Source organism: Crinia signifera, chromosome 3, assembly GCF_055691185.1.
Source record: "Crinia signifera chromosome 3, ASM5569118v1, whole genome shotgun sequence".
Classification (NCBI taxonomy): Eukaryota; Metazoa; Chordata; class Amphibia; order Anura; family Myobatrachidae; genus Crinia; species Crinia signifera.
In genome coordinates this window covers 1,953,856-1,971,850 of record NC_139219.1, presented here as the reverse complement: position 1 = coordinate 1,971,850, position 17,995 = coordinate 1,953,856, and the positions used below count along the sequence as shown (strand labels likewise).

Sequence of the window (17,995 nt, the reverse complement as noted above, 5' to 3'; positions counted from 1 at the left end):
GCCTGTGGTGTGAGATGTAGCTGTGCCTGTGGTGTGGGGTGTAGCTGTGCCTGTGGTGTGGGATGTAGCTGTGCCTGTGGTGTGGGGTGTAGCTGTGCCTGTGGTGTGGGGTGTAGCTGTGCCTGTGGTGTGGGGTGTAGCTGTGCCTGTGGTGTGGGGTGTAGCTGTGCCTGTGGTGTGGGATGTAGCTGTGCCTGTGGTGTGGGATGTAGCTGTGGTGTGGTGTGGGGTGTAGCTGTGCCTGTGGTGTGGGATGTAGCTGTGCCTGTGGTGTGGGATGTAGCTGTGGTGTGGGATGTAGCTGTGCCTGTGGTGTGGGATGTAGCTGTGGTGTGGGATGTAGCTGTGCCTGGGATGTAGCTGTGCCTGTGGTGTGGGATGTAGCTGTGCCTGTGGTGTGGGATGTAGCTGTGGTGTGGTGTGGGGTGTAGCTGTGCCTGTGGTGTGGGATGTAGCTGTGCCTGTGGTGTGGGGTGTAGCTGTGCCTGTGGTGTGGGATGTAGCTGTGCCTGTGGTGTGGGATGTAGCTGTGCCTGTGGTGTGGGATGTAGCTGTGCCTGTGGTGTGGGATGTAGCTGTGCCTGTGGTGTGGGGTGTAGCTGTGCCTGTGGTGTGGGGTGTAGCTGTGCCTGTGGTGTGGGATGTAGCTGTGCCTGTGGTGTGGGATGTAGCTGTGCCTGTGGTGTGGGGTGTAGCTGTGCCTGTGGGGTGGGATGTAGCTGTGCCTGTGGTGTGGGATGTAGCTGTGCCTGTGGTGTGGGATGTAGCTGTGCCTGTGGTGTGGGATGTAGCTGTGCCTGTGGTGTGAGATGTAGCTGTGCCTGTGGTGTGGGATGTAGCTGTGCCTGTGGTGTGGGATGTAGCTGTGCCTGTGGTGTGGGGTGTAGCTGTGCCTGTGGTGTTGGGTGTAGCTGTGCCTGTGGTGTGGGATGTAGCTGTGCCTGTGGTGTGGGATGTAGCTGTGCCTGTGGTGTGAGATGTAGCTGTGCCTGTGGTGTGAGATGTAGCTGTGCCTGTGGTGTGGGATGTAGCTGTGCCTGTGGTGTGGGATGTAGCTGTGCCTGTGGTGTGAGATGTAGCTGTGCCTGTGGTGTGAGATGTAGCTGTGCCTGTGGTGTGAGATGTAGCTGTGCCTGTGGTGTGGGGTGTAGCTGTGCCTGTGGTGTGGGATGTAGCTGTGCCTGTGGTGTGGGGTGTAGCTGTGCCTGTGGTGTGGGATGTAGCTGTGCCTGTGGTGTGGGGTGTAGCTGTGCCTGTGGTGTGGGATGTAGCTGTGCCTGTGGTGTGGGGTGTAGCTGTGCCTGTGGTGTGGGATGTAGCTGTGCCTGTGGTGTGGGATGTAGCTGTGCCTGTGGTGTGAGATGTAGCTGTGCCTGTGGTGTGGGATGTAGCTGTGCCTGTGGTGTGGGGTGTAGCTGTGCCTGTGGTGTGGGATGTAGCTGTGCCTGTGGTGTGGGATGTAGCTGTGCCTGTGGTGTGAGATGTAGCTGTGCCTGTGGTGTGGGGTGTAGCTGTGGTGTGGGATGTAGCTGTGCCTGTGGTGTGAGATGTAGCTGTGCCTGTGGTGTGGGATGTAGCTGTGCCTGTGGTGTGAGATGTAGCTGTGCCTGTGGTGTGGGATGTAGCTGTGCCTGTGGTGTGGGATGTAGCTGTGCCTGTGGTGTGGGGTGTAGCTGTGCCTGTGGTGTGAGATGTAGCTGTGCCTGTGGTGTGGGATGTAGCTGTGCCTGTGGTGTGGGGTGTAGCTGTGCCTGTGGTGTGGGATGTAGCTGTGCCTGTGGTGTGGGATGTAGCTGTGCCTGTGGTGTGGGGTGTAGCTGTGCCTGTGGTGTGGGATGTAGCTGTGCCTGTGGTGTGGGGTGTAGCTGTGCCTGTGGTGTGGGATGTAGCTGTGCCTGTGGTGTGGGGTGTAGCTGTGCCTGTGGTGTGGGATGTAGCTGTGCCTGTGGTGTGGGGTGTAGCTGTGCCTGTGGTGTGGGATGTAGCTGTGCCTGTGGTGTGGGATGTAGCTGTGCCTGTGGTGTGAGATGTAGCTGTGCCTGTGGTGTGGGATGTAGCTGTGCCTGTGGTGTGGGGTGTAGCTGTGCCTGTGGTGTGGGGTGTAGCTGTGCCTGTGGTGTGGGGTGTAGCTGTGCCTGTGGTGTGGGGTGTAGCTGTGCCTGTGGTGTGGGGTGTAGCTGTGCCTGTGGTGTGGGATGTAGCTGTGCCTGTGGTGTGGGATGTAGCTGTGGTGTGGTGTGGGGTGTAGCTGTGCCTGTGGTGTGGGATGTAGCTGTGCCTGTGGTGTGGGATGTAGCTGTGGTGTGGGATGTAGCTGTGCCTGTGGTGTGGGATGTAGCTGTGGTGTGGGATGTAGCTGTGCCTGGGATGTAGCTGTGCCTGTGGTGTGGGATGTAGCTGTGCCTGTGGTGTGGGATGTAGCTGTGGTGTGGTGTGGGGTGTAGCTGTGCCTGTGGTGTGGGATGTAGCTGTGCCTGTGGTGTGGGGTGTAGCTGTGCCTGTGGTGTGGGATGTAGCTGTGCCTGTGGTGTGGGATGTAGCTGTGCCTGTGGTGTGAGATGTAGCTGTGCCTGTGGTGTGGGATGTAGCTGTGCCTGTGGTGTGGGGTGTAGCTGTGCCTGTGGTGTGGGGTGTAGCTGTGCCTGTGGTGTGGGATGTAGCTGTGCCTGTGGTGTGGGGTGTAGCTGTGCCTGTGGGGTGGGATGTAGCTGTGCCTGTGGTGTGGGATGTAGCTGTGCCTGTGGTGTGGGGTGTAGCTGTGCCTGTGGTGTGGGATGTAGCTGTGCCTGTGGTGTGGGGTGTAGCTGTGCCTGTGGTGTGGGGTGTAGCTGTGCCTGTGGTGTGGGATGTAGCTGTGCCTGTGGTGTGAGATGTAGCTGTGCCTGTGGTGTGGGGTGTAGCTGTGCCTGTGGTGTGGGGTGTAGCTGTGCCTGTGGTGTGAGGTGTAGCTGTGCCTGTGGTGTGGGATGTAGCTGTGCCTGTGGTGTGGGATGTAGATGTGCCTGTGGTGTGGGATGTAGCTGTACCTGTGGTGTGGGGTGTAGCTGTGCCTGTGGTGTGGGATGTAGCTGTGCCTGTGGTGTGAGATGTAGCTGTGCCTGTGGTGTGGGATGTAGCTGTGCCTGTGGTGTGGGGTGTAGCTGTGCCTGTGGTGTGGGATGTAGCTGTGCCTGTGGTGTGAGATGTAGCTGTGCCTGTGGTGTGGGATGTAGCTGTGCCTGTGGTGTGAGATGTAGCTGTGCCTGTGGTGTGGGATGTAGCTGTGCCTGTGGTGTGAGATGTAGCTGTGCCTGTGGTGTGGGATGTAGCTGTGCCTGTGGTGTGGGATGTAGCTGTGCCTGTGGTGTGGGGTGTAGCTGTGCCTGTGGTGTGAGATGTAGCTGTGCCTGTGGTGTGGGGTGTAGCTGTGCCTGTGGTGTGGGATGTAGCTGTGCCTGTGGTGTGGGATGTAGCTGTGCCTGTGGTGTGGGGTGTAGCTGTGCCTGTGGTGTGGGATGTAGCTGTGCCTGTGGTGTGGGATGTAGCTGTGCCTGTGGTGTGGGATGTAGCTGTGCCTGTGGTGTGGGGTGTAGCTGTGCCTGTGGTGTGGGGTGTAGCTGTGCCTGTGGTGTGGGGTGTAGCTGTGCCTGTGCTGTGGGATGTAGCTGTGCCTGTGGTGTGGGATGTAGCTGTGCCTGTGGTGTGGGATGTAGCTGTGCCTGTGGTGTGGGATGTAGCTGTGCCTGTGGTGTGGGGTGTAGCTGTGCCTGTGGTGTGGGGTGTAGCTGTGCCTGTGGTGTGGGGTGTAGCTGTGCCTGTGGTGTGAGATGTAGCTGTGCCTGTGGTGTGGGATGTAGCTGTGGTCAGGGCCGGATTTCCCATTAGGCCCGTGAGGCACGGGCCTATGGGGGGCACCTGCTGGGGGCGGCAAGGCATCTCCTCCTCCTTGCGTGGAGCAGGGTTAGTGATTTACCTGAAGGGGAGGTTGCACGGTGGGTAGTGGAGATTACTGGGGCGGCCTTCCATTACGCGGCAGCTGAGAACCGAGGCGAGCAGCAGTGGAACGGCAGAGAGGAGCGGTGCAAGTAACCACGTCACAGCAGTGACAGCGCCGGAGAATAGAGCAGCAGCCGCAGAGGTGATCAACACCTGGGGCACAGGAGAGAGTCGGCCGTGGAGCAGATCAGCGGCAACCAGGCAGCAGCAGCGGAACCGGAGCAGGAAAGCAGATCCAGTGGTGGCTGGGGAGCTACTGAGTCGGGAGGCCGGCGCCATTGAAGGGGATACCCGCCGATGGTAAGAATGAGACCCCGTCCTCTCCCCACCCTCTCCGCTTCCACTTGTCACCTCTCCCCCTCTCACTCCAGTCTGATCATCCCATTTACCTCCTGTCAGCTCACCCAGTCACCTCCCTGTCAGACATACAGATAGTGGTAGATGCTCAATTAGTTCAGTAGCATTTCCCAGGTGCATGAGGGACGGGTTAAATACTGGGTAAGTAAAACAAGACATTTTTTCCCTCAGCTGAACTAATTGAGCATCTACCACTATCTGTATGTATGTTGTTAGAGGCAGAAGGGAGCCCATATTAGGAGGAGATGTGGGTCCTGATATGCCACATGGAGTAGTCTGGGGTTGCTCCAAGGTAGGTAGCTCTTAGTTTGGATATATCAAGTAAGGAGCCATTATCATGTGGCTCCTTGCTGGTTAATCATAGACCCAATTTAGGTGGTTTGCCAGAAATCGTCTCATACTGCGGAGGGAGAGAATGTCCGTTCAGGACTGCCGCAGGCTGGTTCACAGCCTGCTCAGAGACTATTCCATTCGGGATAGCCCTGAGGAATAAGAGGACTAAACCCCTTTTCTTCTGGTCCTTTCCCCTTGTTTGGACTGTTTTATAAGACTTTGGGACCGTGGCCCCTTCCCCCTCACTTCACAATGTCAGTTGTTTTGTTGATGTATTTCTATTTATTGCCCTCCCCTTATATATGTCTGTCTGGTCAATAAAGCTTCGGGCATGTGATTCCTCCTCCCCCACCCCCTACCCTCCACACCCATAGTCTTGTATACTGTTGTGTAAATGTTACCGTTAGAATGCATAGTGCATAGTATAGTCTATAGTGTGAGTTTATCTTGTACTGTATTTTATAATATGTACTATACTGTCTGCATGTGTACTGTGTTTTGGCTGTGCTGCGACACGGTATATGTGTGATATTTGTTATCGTCTGTTTTTTGCATTCTTTATGTACAATAAAGACCTGCTTTTTCAATCAAAAATAGACCCAATTTAGGGTAACGGTGATGTGGGGTGCGGTGCTCCTGGACTGGATGGGCTGGGTGGCTTTAGTGCGGCATGCCCTTACATTCTATTAACACTTTTCCCTCACTAACACTATCTCTATCCTATTTTAATTACATTAATTTATCTCTCTCTTTTTATATAGCTTCGGCTTCCTATCACTAATTATTAACACTTAGTATATCACTGGCATGCCGCGCTGGGCTTCCCAGCTTATGATGGTTTTTTGGGGTGCCGCACCCTACACCTAGATATAGCGCTAGGGACCCCCAATATACAGAGAAGCTTTGACGCGACTTGGGGGCATAGCATACACCTGCGCAGGTATATGTAACCAATATCTCTGAATTATATTATCATGTAGTGTTCTAGATTGGTTACTAGCATTGCTCAGTGCACCTCCCTGTCAGCTTGCCCCCCCATCACCTCACCCCCTTACAGCCCCTAATAGATGGTGGGGGGTGGGGGCGGCAAAAAATGTGTTGCCTAGGGGCGGCCTGGCACTAAAATCCGTCACTGGCTGTGGTGTGGGGTGTAGCTGTGCTGTGGGTTGTAGCTGTAGCCTATAGTGGGCAGAGGCTGTGTCAGTCAGTGTGTCTATAATATATAGTGTGCAGAGGGCAGAGGCTGTGTCAGTCAGTGTAGTGTAGTGTACAGGCAGGCTGTGTCAGTCAGTGTAGTGTAGTGTACAGGCAGGCTGTGTCAGTCAGTGTGTCTATCTCTTATATATTTAGCCAGATCTGTCACTCATCCCCTGTGTATCTAATGTTCTCGCCCAGCAGGATACACAAACCCGCCCCCCCAGGGAAAAGTGTTCTATGTGTATAACGTTCTACACACCCCACCCCCTTGACATCACCTCCCTCCGCCCAGCCAGGGCTACAGTACACGCCCACCATCCACCATTACTCGAAAGCCACCATACACCATTACTCCAGCACCCCCCCTCTGCCAGCACCCCTCCCCCCAGACCCCCGCGACCCCCTCCCACGATTCGCGTGCCCCCCGCGTTGCCCCCCACCCGCGATTCGCGGGACCCCCACGACCCCCCCCTCCCACGATTCGCGGGACCCCTGCGACACCCCCCCCTCCCGAGATTCACGCGACCCCCCATGCGCCCCCCCTCCCTTGATTCACAGCACCCCCCGAGCCCCTCCCGCGATTCACCAGCCTCCACAACCCCCCTCCCGCAATTCACTGACCCCGACAACCCCCCTCCCACAATTTGCAGACCCCCCTTCCCGCGATTCAAGCCCCCCCTGCGCCCCCCCCCCCCATGATTTGCGGACCCCCTCCCGCTAATCGCGGATCCCCGCACACCCCCCCTCCCGCAATTTGCAGACCCCCCTGACCCCCTTCTGGCAATTCAACCCCCCAGCGGACCCCCTCGACCCCGCTCCCGCATATCACGTACCCCCGTGACAATGGGGGATCCTGTACCGCCACAAGCAGGTGCCGCCCCTAGGTGGGATATCCGGCCCTGGCTGCTGCGCTGCACGTTCCCCACTGCCAGAAGTGTCCCCACGGTCCTCTGCACCAGCACACCCCGACCCCCTTGACCCCCCACCCGCACCCCCTCCCGCGATTTGCAGACCCCCGCCCACACCCGCTATTCATGGACCGCCCCTCCCGCGATTCACGGGCCCCCCTCCCGCGATTCACGGCACCCCTGCGCCCCTCCCGCGATTTGCGGACCCCCCGCGCTCCCTCCCACGATTCACGGCACCCCCCATGCCCCCCTCCCGCGATTCGTGACCCCCCTCCTGCAATTCACGCCACCCCGCCCCCTGAGCCCCCCTCCCGCGATTTGCGGACTCCCGCCCCCTCCCGCAGTTCGCGGACCCCTGTGTCCCACCTCCCGCGATTCTAGCCCCCCCCCCCCCTGCACCCCCCGCACCCCTCCCGCGATTCACGGCACCCCCGCCCTCCTCCCGCGATTCACGGCACCCTCGCGCCCCCTCCCGCGATTCACGGACGCCCTGCAACCCCCCCTCCCGCAATTCACTGACCCCCACAACCCCCCTCCCACAATTCCTGGCATTACTAATGGGAGCTGGTGTGTGGCATTAATAATGGGGGCAGGTGTGTGACGTTACTAATGGGGGCAGGTGTGTGACATTACTAATAGGGGCAGGTGTGTGGCATTACTAATGGGGAACAGGTGTGTGACGTTACTAATGGGGGCAGGTGTGTGACATTACTAATGAGGCAGATGTGTGGCATTACTAATGGGGGCAGGTGTGTGGCATTACTAATGGGGAGCTGGTGTGTGGCATTACTAATGGGGACAGGTGTGCGGTATTACTAATGGGGGCAGGTGTGCGGCATTACTAATGGGGGCAGGTGTGTGACATTACTAATGAGGCAGATGTGTGGCATTACTAATGGGGGCAGGTGTGCGGTATTACTAATGGGGGCAGGTGTGTGGCATTACTAATGTGGGCAGGTGTGTGACGTTACTAATGGGGCAGATGTGTGGTATTACTAATGGGGAAGCTGGTGTATGACGTTACTAATGGGGCAGTTGTGTGGTATTACTAATGGGGCAGACGTGTGGTATTAAAAATGGGGGCAGGTGTGTGACGTTACTAATGGGGCAGATGTGTGGTATTACTAATGGGGCAGGTGTGTGATGTTACTAATGGGGCAGATGTGTGGTATTACTAATGGGGAGCTGGTGTGTGGCATTACTAAGGGGGAGCTGGTGTGTGGCATTACTAATGGGGAGCTGGTGTGTGGCATTACTAATGGGGGCAGGTGTGTGGCATTACTAATGGGGGCAGGTGTGTGGCATTACTAATGGGGGCAGGTGTGTGACATTACTAATGAGGGCAGGTGTGTGGCATTACTAAGGGGGAGCTGGTGTGTGGCATTACTAATGGGGGCAGGTGTGTGGCATTACTAAGGGGGAGCTGGTGTGTGGCATTACTAATGGGGGCAGGTGTGTGGCATTACTAATGGGGGCAGGTGTGTGACGTTACTAATGGGGGCAGGTGTGTGGAATTACTAATGGGGGCAGGTGTGTGGCATTACTAATGGGGGCAGGTGTGTGACGTTACTAATGGGGGCAGGTGTGTGGAATTACTAATGGGGGCAGGTGTGTGGCATTACTAATGTGGGCAGGTGTGTGGCATTACTAATGGGGGCAGGTGTGTGGAATTACTAATGGGGGCAGGTGTGTGGCATTACTAATGGGGGCAGGTGTGTGACGTTACTAATGGGGGCAGGTGTACGGCATTACTAATGTGGGCAGGTGTGTGGCATTACTAATGGGGGCAGGTGTGTGGCATTACTAATGGGGGCAGGTGTACGGCATTACTAATGGGGGCAGGTGTACGGCATTACTAAGGGGGAGCTGGTGTGTGGCATTACTAATGGGGGCAGGTGTGAGGTATTACTAATGGGGGCATGTGTGTGGCATTACTAATGGGGGCATGTGTGTGGCATTACTAATGGGGGCAGGTGTACGGCATTACTAATGGGGGCAGGTGTGTGGCATTACTAATGGGGGCAGGTGTACGGCATTACTAATGGGGGGCTGATGTGTGGCATTACTAAGGGGGAGCTGGTGTGTGGCATTACTAATGGGGGCAGGTGTGTGGTATTACTAATGGGGGCATGTGTGTGGCATTACTAATGGGGGCAGGTGTGTGGCATTACTAATGGGGGCAGGTGTGCGGCATTACTAATGGGGGGCTGGTGTGTGGCATTACTAATGGGGGCAGGTGTGTGGTATTACTAATGGGGGCAGGTGTGTGGCATTACTAATGGGGGCAGGTGTGTGGCATTACTAATGGGGGGCTGGTGTGTGGCATTACTAATGGGGGCAGGTGTGCGGCATTACTAATGGGGGGCTGGTGTGTGGCATTACTAATGGGGGCAGGTGTGTGGTATTACTAATGGGGGCAGGTGTGTGGCATTACTAATGGGGGCAGGTGTGTGGCATTACTAATGGGGGCAGGTGTGTGGCATTACTAATGGGGGCTGGTGTGTGGCATTACTAATGGGGGCAGGTGTGTGGTATTACTAATGGGGGCATGTGTGTGGCATTACTAATGGGGGCAGGTGTGTGGCATTACTAATGGGGGCAGGTGTGCGGCATTACTAATGGGGGCAGGTGTGCGGCATTACTAATGGGGGGCTGGTGTGTGGCATTACTAATGGGGGCAGGTGTGTGGTATTACTAATGGGGGCAGGTGTGTGGCATTACTAATGGGGGCAGGTGTGTGGCATTACTAATGGGGGCAGGTGTGTGGCATTACTAATGGGGGCAGGTGTGTGGCATTACTAATGGGGGCAGGTGTGTGGTATTACTAATGGGGGCAGGTGTGTGGCGTAACTAATGGGGGCAGGTGTGTGACATTACAAATGGGGGCAGGTGTGTGGCATTACTAATGGGGGCAGGTGTGTGGTATTACTAATGGGGGCAGGTGTGTGGCATTACTAATGGGGGCAGGTGTGTGGCATTACTAATGGGGGCAGGTGTGTGGTATTACTAATGGGGGCAGGTGTGTGGCATTACTAATGGGGGCAGGTGTGTGGCATTACTAATGGGGGCAGGTGTGTGGCATTACTAATGGGGGCAGGTGTGTGGAATTACTAATGTAAGGGGCAAGTACAGAGGGAGCTCCCCTTGTCCTTGCCCTGTGCCCACCAGAACATCCCCCCTGGAGAGCAACGACGGATGTGGACTCCATTAACCTGGGACGCACATGTCCCAGGCTCTCTGCTTCGGGGAGACGGGCAGGGTTAGGGGGGGGGGGTGTCTATTGTGTTGCATTATGTGTGAAAGGGGTGTGCTACAATACATTCAAAGAAAAAAACCCTTTTGAGTGACCCCACCCCCTATTTCTGGAGTGTGGCCCTCGAAAATCTGTTGAAGTATTAGGTGGCCCCCGAGCTAAAAAAATTGCCCACCCTTGGCTTAAGGCCTATATTATTTTGCACAAAAGAAATGTTAATACACAGGGGAGCAGGGTATATAGCAGCCAATGACACTACTACACCAGCACTCACACTACAGCACACAGCCTACAGGGGGAGCAGGGTATATAGCAGCCAATGACACTATTACACCAGCACTCACACTACAGCACACAGCCTACAGGGGGAGCAGGGTATATAGCAGCCAATGACACTACTACACCAGCACTCACACTACATCATACAGATTACAGGGGAGCAGGGTATATAGCAGCCACTGACTCTGCTACACCAGAACTCACACTACATCATACAGCCTGCAGGGGGAGCAGGGTATATAGCAGCCACTGACTCTGCTACACCAGAACTCACACTACATCATACAGCCTGCAGGGGGAGCAGGGTGTATAGCAGCCACTGACTCTACTACACCAGTGCTCACACTACAGCACACAGCCTGCAGGGGGAGCAGGGTATATAGCAGCCAATGACACTACTACACCAGCACTCACACTACATCATACAGATTACAGGGGAGCAGGGTATATAGCAGCCACTGACTCTGCTACACCAGAACTCACACTACATCATACAGCCTGCAGGGGGAGCAGGGTATATAGCAGCCACTGACTCTGCTACACCAGAACTCACACTACATCATACAGCCTGCAGGGGGAGCAGGGTGTATAGCAGCCACTGACTCTACTACACCAGCACTCACACTACAGCACACATCCTACAGGGGGAGCAGGGTATATAGCAGCCACTGACTCTACTACACCAGCACTCACACTACAGCACACATCCTACAGGGGGAGCAGGGTATATAGCAGCCAATGACACTACTACACCAGCACTCATACTACAGCACACAGCCTACAGGGGGAGCAGGGTATATAGCAGCAAATGACACTACTACACCAGCACTCACACTACATCATACAGCCTACAGGGGGAGCAGGGTATATAGCAGCCAATGACACTACTACACCAGCACTCACACTACATCATACAGCCTACAGGGGGAGCAGGGTATATAGCAGCCAATGACACTCCTACACCAGCGCTCACACTACAGCACACAGCCTACAGGGGGAGCAGGGTATATAGCAGCCAATGACACTACTACACCAGCACTCACACTACAGCACACAGCCTACAGGGGGAGCAGGGTATATAGCAGCCACTGACACTACTACACCAGCGCTCACACTACAGCACAAATCCTACAGGGGGAGCAGGGTATATAGCAGCCAATGACACTACTACACCAGCGCTCACACTACAGCACACAGCCTACAGGGGGAGCAGGGTATATAGCAGCCAATGACACTACTACACCAGCACTCACACTACAGCACACAGCCTACAGGGGGAGCAGGGTATATAGCAGCCAATGACACTACTACAGCAGCACTCACACTACATCATACAGCCTGCAGGGGGAGCAGGGTATATAGCAGCCAATGACACTACTACACCAGCACTCACACTACATCATACAGCCTGCAGGGGGAGCAGGGTGTATAGCAGCCACTGACTCTGCTACACCAGAACTCACACTACATCATACAGCCTGCAGGGGGAGCAGGGTGTATAGCAGCCATTGACTCTACTACACCACCGCTCACACTACCGCACACAGACTACAGGGGGAGCAGGTTATATAGCAGCCACTGACTCTGCTACACCAGCACTCACACTATAGCACACAGACTACAGGGGGAGCAGGGTATATAGCAGCCACTGACTCTGCTACACCAGCACTCACACTACAGCACACAGACTACAGGGGGAGCAGGGTATATAGCAGCCACTGACTCTGCTACACCAGCACTCACACTACAGCACACAGCCTACAGGGGGAGCAGGGTGTATAGCAGCCACTGACTCTACTACACCAGCGCTCACACTACCGCACACAGACTACAGGGGGAGCAGGGTATATAGCAGCCACTGACTCTGCTACACCAGCACTCACACTACAGCACACAGCCTACAGGGGGAGCAGGGTATATAGCAGCCACTGACTCTACTACACCAGCGCTCACACTACAGCACACAGCCTACAGGGGGAGTAGGGTGTATAGCAGTCAATGACACTACTACACCAGCACTCACACTACATCATACAGCATACAGGGGAAGCAGGGTATATAGCAGCCACTGACTCTGCTACACCAGCACTCACACTACAGCACACAGCCTACAGGGGGAGCAGGGTGTATAGCAGTCAATGACTCTACTACACAAGCGCTCACACTACAGCACACAGCCTACAGGGGGAGCAGGGTGTATAGCAGCCACTGACTCTGCTACACCAGAACTCACACTACATCATACAGCCTGCAGGGGGAGCAGGGTGTATAGCAGCCATTGACTCTACTACACCACCGCTCACACTACCGCACACAGACTACAGGGGGAGCAGGTTATATAGCAGCCACTGACTCTGCTACACCAGCACTCACACTATAGCACACAGACTACAGGGGGAGCAGGGTATATAGCAGCCACTGACTCTGCTACACCAGCACTCACACTACAGCACACAGACTACAGGGGGAGCAGGGTATATAGCAGCCACTGACTCTGCTACACCAGCACTCACACTACAGCACACAGCCTACAGGGGGAGCAGGGTGTATAGCAGCCACTGACTCTACTACACCAGCGCTCACACTACCGCACACAGACTACAGGGGGAGCAGGGTATATAGCAGCCACTGACTCTGCTACACCAGCACTCACACTACAGCACACAGCCTACAGGGGGAGCAGGGTATATAGCAGCCACTGACTCTACTACACCAGCGCTCACACTACAGCACACAGCCTACAGGGGGAGTAGGGTGTATAGCAGTCAATGACACTACTACACCAGCACTCACACTACATCATACAGCATACAGGGGAAGCAGGGTATATAGCAGCCACTGACTCTGCTACACCAGCACTCACACTACAGCACACAGCCTACAGGGGGAGCAGGGTGTATAGCAGTCAATGACTCTACTACACAAGCGCTCACACTACAGCACACAGCCTACAGGGGGAGCAGGGTGTAAAGCAGCCATTGACTCTACTACACCAGCACTCACACTACATCACACAGCCTACAGGGGGAGCAGGGTATATAGCAGCCACTGACTCTTCTACACCAGCGCTCACACTACAGCACACAGCCTACAGGGGGAGCAGGGTGTATAGCAGCCATTGACTTTACTACACCAGCACTCACACTACATCACACAGCCTACAGGGGGAGCAGGGTATATAGCAGCCACTGACTCTACTACACCAGCGCTCACACTACAGCACACAGCCTACAGGGGGAGCAGGGTGTATAGCAGCCACTGACACTACTACACCGGCGCTCACACTACATCACACAGCCGACAGGGGGAGCAGGGTGTATAGCAGCCATGGACACTACTACACCGGCGCTCACACTACAGCACACAGCCTACAGGGGGAGCAGGGTATATAGCAGCCAATGACACTACTACACCAGTGCTCACACTACATCATACAGCCTACAGGGGAGCAGGGTATATAGCAGCCACTGCCTCTTCTACACCAGCGCTCACACTACATCATACAGCATACAGGTGGAGCAGGGTATATAGCAGCCACTGACTCTGCTACACCAGCGCTCACACTACAGCACACAGCCTACAGGGGGAGCAGGGTATATAGCAGCCAATGACACTACTACACCAGTGCTCACACTACAGCACACAGCCTGCAGGGGGAGCAGGGTATATAGCAGCCACTGACACTAATACACCGGCGCTCTCACTACAGCACACAGCCTACAGGGGGAGCAGGGTAAATAGCAGCCACTGACTCTCCTACAGCAGCACTCACACTACATCATACAGCATACAGGGGGTGCAGGGTATATAGCAGCTACTGACACTACTACACCAGCACTCACACTACATCATACAGCCTACAGGGGGAGCAGGGTATATAGCAACTACTGACACTACTACACCAGCACTCACACTACATCATACAGCCTACAGGGGGAGCAGGGTGTATAGCAGCCACTGACTCTGCTACACCAGCACTCACACTACAGCACACAGCATACAGGGGGAGCAGGGTATATAGCAGCCACTGACACTAATACAACAGCGCTCTCACTACAGCACACAGCCTACAGGGGGAGCAGGGTATATAGCAGCCACTGACTCTACTACACCAGCGCTCACACTACGTCATACAGCCTACAGGGGGAGCAGGGTGTATAGCAGCCAATGACACTTCTACACCAGCGCTCACACTACAGCACACAGCCTACAGGGGGAGCAGGGTGTATAGCAGCCAATGACACTACTACACCGGCGCTCACACTACAGCACACAGCCTACAGGTGGAGCAGAGTGTATTGCAGCCAATGACACTACTACACCGGCACTCACACTACAGCATACAGCCTACAGGGGGAGCAGGGTGTATAGCAGCCACCGACACTTCTACACCGGCACTCACACTACAGCACACAGCCTACAGGGGGAGCAGGGTATATAGCAGCCACTGACTCTGCTACACCAGCGCTCACACTACAGCACACAGCCTACAGGGGGAGCAGGTTATATAGCAGCCAATGACACTTCTACACCGGCACTCACACTACAGCACACAGCCTACAGGGGGAGCAGGGTATATAGCAGCCACTGACTCTGCTACACCAGCACTCACACTACAGCACACAGCCTACAGGGGAAGCAGGGTGTATAGCAGCCAATGACTTTTCTACACCAGCACTCACACTACAGCACACAACCTACAGGGGGAGCAGGGTATATAGCAGCCAATGACACTACTACACCAGCGCCCACACTACATCTTACAGCCTACAGGGGGAGCAGGGTGTATAGCAGCCACTGACTCTGCTACACCAGCACTCACACTAAAGCACACAGCCTACAGGGGGAGCAGAGTGTATAGCAGCCAATGACTCTACTACACCAGCACTCACACTACAGCACACAGCATACAGGGGGAGCAGGGTGTATAGCAGCCAATGACTTTGCGACACCAGCACTCACACTACAGCACACAGCCTACAGGGCGAGCAGCGTAGATAGCAGCCACTGACTCTGCTACACCAGCACTTACACTACAGCATACAGCCTACAGGGGAGCAGGGTGCATAACAGCCAATGACATTTCTACACCAGCACTTACACTACATCACACAGCATACAGGGGGAGCAGGGTGTATAGCAGCCAATGACACTAATACACCAGCGCTCACACTACATCATACAGCCTACAGGGGAGCAGGGTAGATAGCAGCCACTGACTCTGCTACACCAGCACTTACACTACAGCATACAGCCTACAGGGGAGCAGGGTGTATAGCAGCCACTGACACTTCTACACCAGCGCTCACACTACGTCATACAGCATACAGGGGGAGCAGGGTATATAGCAGCCACTGACTTTGCTACACCAGCGCTCACACTACATCATACAGCCTACAGGGGAGCAGGGTATATAGCAGCCACTGACACTTCTACACCAGCGCTCACACTACAGCCCACAGCCTACAGGGGGAGCAGGGTGTATAGCAGCCACTGACTCTACTACATCAGGCCAGCACTCACACTACAGCACACATCCTACAGGGGGAGCAGAGTGTATAGCAGCCACTGACACTACTACACCAGCGCTCACACTACCGTACACAGCCTACAGGGGGAGCAGGGTGTATAGCAGCCAATTACATTTCTACACCAGCGCTCACACTACAGCACACAGCCTACAGGGGGAGCAGGGTGTATAGCAGCCAATGACACTACTACACCAGCGCTCACACTACCGTACACAGCCTACAGGGGGAGCAGGGTGTATAGCAGCCAATGACATTTCTACACCAGCGCTCACACTACAGCACACAGCCTACAGGGCGAGCAGCGTAGATAGCAGCCACTGACTCTGCTACACCAGCACTTACACTACAGCATACAGCCTACAGGGGAGCAGGGTGCATAACAGCCAATGACATTTCTACACCAGCACTTACACTACATCACACAGCATACAGGGGGAGCAGGGTGTATAGCAGCCAATGACACTAATACACCAGCGCTCACACTACATCATACAGCCTACAGGGGAGCAGGGTAGATAGCAGCCACTGACTCTGCTACACCAGCACTTACACTACAGCATACAGCCTACAGGGGAGCAGGGTGTATAGCAGCCACTGACACTTCTACACCAGCGCTCACACTACGTCATACAGCATACAGGGGGAGCAGGGTATATAGCAGCCACTGACTTTGCTACACCAGCGCTCACACTACATCATACAGCCTACAGGGGAGCAGGGTATATAGCAGCCACTGACACTTCTACACCAGCGCTCACACTACAGCCCACAGCCTACAGGGGGAGCAGGGTGTATAGCAGCCACTGACTCTACTACATCAGGCCAGCACTCACACTACAGCACACATCCTACAGGGGGAGCAGAGTGTATAGCAGCCACTGACACTACTACACCAGCGCTCACACTACCGTACACAGCCTACAGGGGGAGCAGGGTGTATAGCAGCCAATTACATTTCTACACCAGCGCTCACACTACAGCACACAGCCTACAGGGGGAGCAGGGTGTATAGCAGCCAATGACACTACTACACCAGCGCTCACACTACCGTACACAGCCTACAGGGGGAGCAGGGTGTATAGCAGCCAATGACATTTCTACACCAGCGCTCACACTACAGCACACAGCCTACAGGGGGAGCAGGGTGTATAGCAGCCAATGACATTTCTACACCAGCTGTGGAAGTCTAGGTACACACACGCCATTTTGTGATAGTATGGCCGCCATTTTGGTTCGCAGAGTTGCGCAAATAAAGTTTCCATACCCGAGTATGTGTGACAATGTGGACCAGAAGAGTAGACATACTATCACACATAAATTCATAATAACACACTTACACGAAAGGAAATATAGTTAAAAGGTTTAGAACGCCACACATAGCTTAGTTAGCCCTGCACACATCTGTCTGTATCGTGTTTAGTATCGTTCCGCTCAGCTCATCATGCAAAGTATTCCGGTCATTGCGAATATTTCGCAATGTACACTGTCCGATAGTTATGGACATAATCCATATTCCAGAGACAGTTTCTGTTGTAAGTAGTTAACAAAGGAAACTAGCTCAAACCGGTTCTTATCCTTGCTGACGCCGAAACCACCAAACAAAGGACTCTTAAAGTTCCCTCCCCTGCACCTGGTCAGACCAGGTACAGCGTCTAACCTCCAATCACAGTGGACCGGACATATGATCTCTGGCCAATGAGAATGGCCTTTTGACCTCCCCCTTCTGACCCTATAAGATAGGCGACCCAGAGCAGCCAGGGTCTCTTCGGCACAACTACTTTCCCTGGACCTTCCTACCGGACTATCGCTCATTCCTGAACGATAGTGAGCTCTGACCGGACTGCTTTTCACATACTAGATGACCACGGTAAACGGTTGCATTTTCACGGTATTTATTCTTAAAGTATTGTTGGCTGATTGTGTCTTGTATTTGTATTCTTTCCCCTTAGCAGAGTTTGTTTAGTATTCATTGTTATTGTATTGTATCACTTGTTATACCTGTTTATTCTTATTTCTGTAACCCCCTTTTGTCCATTAGGGACTTTAATACAATCTTTTTTTACGGAGTTCTAACCTCCTTACTTCTATTCAGTGGTCATGTCTAGTTATTGGCATAATAGCGATAAGGTACATTAAGGACTCTGTCCTTACATTGCGGACTC

The 17,995-nt window shown here is 54.5% G+C and overlaps 1 protein-coding gene across 1 annotated transcript in view; it reads right to left on the bottom strand.

Annotated features, from left to right (window-relative positions):
• LOC146062437 (uncharacterized) overlaps positions 1-17,995 on the bottom strand; it is a 103,087-nt gene that overhangs the window by 13,389 nt on the left and 71,703 nt on the right. The window lies entirely within an intron of this gene.